Source organism: Passer domesticus, chromosome 2 (assembly GCF_036417665.1).
Source record: "Passer domesticus isolate bPasDom1 chromosome 2, bPasDom1.hap1, whole genome shotgun sequence".
Classification (NCBI taxonomy): domain Eukaryota; kingdom Metazoa; phylum Chordata; class Aves; order Passeriformes; family Passeridae; genus Passer; species Passer domesticus.
In genome coordinates this window covers 103936412-103939887 of record NC_087475.1, presented here as the reverse complement: position 1 = coordinate 103939887, position 3476 = coordinate 103936412, and the positions used below count along the sequence as shown (strand labels likewise).

At 44.1% G+C, this 3476-nt stretch overlaps 1 long non-coding RNA gene across 1 annotated transcript; it reads right to left on the bottom strand.

The window, feature by feature from the left end:
- Window positions 1–417: 417 nt before the first annotated feature.
- On the bottom strand, window positions 418–1956 carry LOC135295585 (uncharacterized). The gene is made up of 3 exons (XR_010357708.1): window positions 1859–1956; window positions 1444–1598; window positions 418–587 (listed from the first exon to the last, which is right to left on the bottom strand). It is a non-coding gene; the product is annotated as an uncharacterized LOC135295585 (long non-coding RNA).
- Window positions 1957–3476: the final 1520 nt, after the last annotated feature.

Below are 3476 nucleotides of genomic sequence, written 5' to 3'. Positions count from 1 at the left end.
AAGCATGGTAGCTGGCAGGGGAGGGGGCTGGTGGCAGTGGCAGCACTGGAGACAGGCTGCTCATTTAGTGCTGCCAAGCTCTGCGTCTGATTAATTATGGAGCAGTTGATAAATAACATTGCAGAGATACGTAAATCAACGGGAGAGACGCAGGGAGCTGAGCAGGATTAAGGACTGGCAGTGCTCGGGCAGCTCTGCTCGGAGGATCGTTGTTCTTGGCACAGGCACTGCCACGTTCGGCAGTGGCAGCTGGCAAGGGTGGCAGGCACAGGGGGTGGCAGCAAGAGGTGCGGGAACAGGGAGGCAGGCGTGCTGCTCCAGCCCACGTCACGGCTTTCCAGGGAACTCTCCAAGATACGTAGGTGGTCCCTGCTAATACCACAAGGAAAAGACTACCCTTTGTAGTCTCCAAGATGTTTGTTCATGTGCCTAGCCCTCATAGAAAAGGGGGAATGCTATCCTCCCTGCTGCACAGACAAAGCATGGGGAAGCCAAGCGTTTGGCAGGGAAGGGTGCTGCACCCAGCTGCCTCCTCTTCTTGCTCTTTCCCAGCTGCAGGTTTGTGGTCCCTGAAATCTTTCCTTCCCCTGGATAAGGGAGAAAATATATGTTTCAGAAGATATATGTGTAGCTTCCTGAAGACACATTGTTCAACTACTGTATGCAAGGTTGCTCCCTTTGGCTGCTACAGCCCATGGATGGGGACCTAATGGGTGTCTCATAATGCCTTGGATGCCTTTGGGTGGAGTTGTCCAGAGGGACTCGTGGCCTGAGTTTGCCCATGGAACCACAGAATGATTTGAGTTGGAAGGGACTTTAAAAGTCTTCTCATTTGAACTAGAAATGAACATGGACAGACAAGGAACTTTCCATTAAACCAGGCTGCTCAAAGCCCAATCCAACACGGCCTTGAACACTTCCAGGGATGGGGCATCCATCTCACAGTAATGACCATCACCCTGTACCTTTGGTGTCAGCTGGTTTAATCCCCGCCTTTCCTCATCCTAAACTAGTATGTTTAAATTAACCCAAGCAAAAACAGGAGGAGGAATGTAAACAGCTAACAGCCCTCGGTCAGTGAATGCAGGCATAGTTCAAAAAGACCTAAGGACTCTTTCAGGATTCAGACCTAATCACCAGCACATGGTAAAACACTAATACTTACACTGGGGAGCAAACATCAGGGTTGTGTCCATGCATTAATGTTTTTCCATTTGGGTAGGATTAGAAAAATGGTTAATTAGAGAAGAACAAGAATTTAGTGCAGGTGCAGCCCAGCTCACTTTGACTCTGAGCAGTAGTCCTCTTAAAAAAAAGACTGGCATGTGGCAAATATTGACTTGATATCAAATTGTGGTAACTGTCAAGTTCTACATCTAAGGCACAGTGAAGCAGTCAGCTGATGGTCTAATACTAAAATGTGGTCCATAACTTAATGCAGACCTTTTTTTCAAGCAGGGGATGGCCATGGGAAGGTTGGTGGGATGAAACAGCATCTCCGTGAGGTGGGCAGGAAAAGAGTTCTACCATCTTGTTTTGCATAGTAACTCCCGTCACAGCCAAGGCTCCTTGCCACAGCCCTGCCTACGAGTTTGTGCCTGTATATGTAAAAAGTGGGTTCAACCAGTGAAATCTCAGCATTAGTGAAATCCAAAGTTATTCTGGAGTGCACCATAGTATAACAGCAGAGTCTCAGGATATTGGTTTAACCTCAGGCAGCTGCTCACTCACTCCCCCACCAGCAGGATCGGGGAGAGAACTGAAGAGTAAAAGCTGGAAAACTTGTGGGTTGATATAAAGACAATTTAACAGGGAAAGCAAAAACTGCCCACACAAGCAAAGCAAAGAATTAAATCACCATTCTCATGAGCTGCCAGGTGTTCAGCTATCCCCAGGAGAGCAAGGCCCCATCACGTGTAACAGTTACTTGGGAAAACAAACACCATCACTCCAAATGTCCTTCTCTTCTTCTTTCTTCCTTCAGCTCTATATACTGAACATGATGTCATAGGGAAAGGAATATCCCTCTGGTCAGTTTGGGTCACCTGCCCCAGTAGCGTCTCCTCCCAGTTTCCCAGGCACCCCCAGTCTCCAGGCCAGCACAGCAGTACAAAAAGCAGAAAAGGCTTTGTCTCTAAGCCCTGCCCAGCAACAATAAAAACACCTCTATATTATTACTACTCTGCTCTGCACAAATTTAAAACAATCCCCCATACCCTCCAGTGGGAAGAAAATTAACTCTCCCCCAGCCAAAACCAGCACATGGATCAATGAAGAGACAGATGCAAAGGAAACTGAACCCATTTTGCAGTGACTGAACCCATTTTCCCTAATCAGAAAGTAAGGGAGTATTTTGAATGGAACGGACAGTGTAGAAGAAAACTGGCTTGAAAAGTTTATAAAACATGAAAATACTGTTCCCATAGAGAAATTAATTTAATTGTAATGTGAAAATCAGGAGATGCTGGTGCAAAAAAAAAATACAGTTAGTGCTTCTGCATGTGCTCTTGCTCTGCTTCATGAAAATGGACACAGGATGCTGAAAGTAGAACATCATGAACTGTGAAGCAGCAGCTGCCTTTATTATGGGTTGTTTTTATCAATGCAGATAGTTAAGTAGTTGGATGAGCACCAAAACAAGCAGACATCTTTCAGGAAAAGCAACCATATGGGACTCTCAGCTTTTGGATCTTCCTATCCTCTATTTTAACCTTTCTATTGATTGTACCTTTGAGCTACGCCTGGAACACATGAAGGCAATACTTGCTCTTTAAGTCAAAGAGAAGCCACTTCCATTCTTGGCGCAAAGTTCAGCGCCAAAGCTTTTGTAACAAAGCTACATGGTCAATTTTAGAGCTTGGCTGGAGTAAAACACCTGATCATGAGTATCCAATGCTCCAGATCTTTCTTGCACTGTATTTCCTTCCTTTTAGTGGGGCAAATCTGAGCACACCCAAGTTTAGGGAATGTTACTACTATAAATGCAACTCAAGACTAACTCTTGAACTTGGATGATCTTTGAATATTACTAGCTTCAATACAATGGCAAAATGAGGGAAACCCCCCAAAAAACCCCTAGACTGCCTGTCTTGTTAGTATGTTGCCCCTTTAAAAAACAGCTTGAAAAAACCAAACCCTCTTTTGCTTAGTTTTACAGCAACATATTCCAAAATTTGAATCCATCAATTAAAATGATTCTTTAAATTAGGATTGAGTAGAGTTACCAACAACCAACTGACCCAGCTTCCTACAAGTATCTGTAAATCTAGAAATGGAAAAGAAATATCTCACCAAGCTAGCTTGAAAACTCCAGACGAATAAAAAGTAAAAGAAATAACTCAGGTAAGGCAAAAGCCACAAGTAATTTAAATCTGTGAAGTGTGTTCTTTCCGATAATCTATTTTAAAGAGCTAATAGTACAGTGCAGAAAAAATGTTATAACAATCTAATGAGGTCCCATTAAGCTTCCCTTCCAT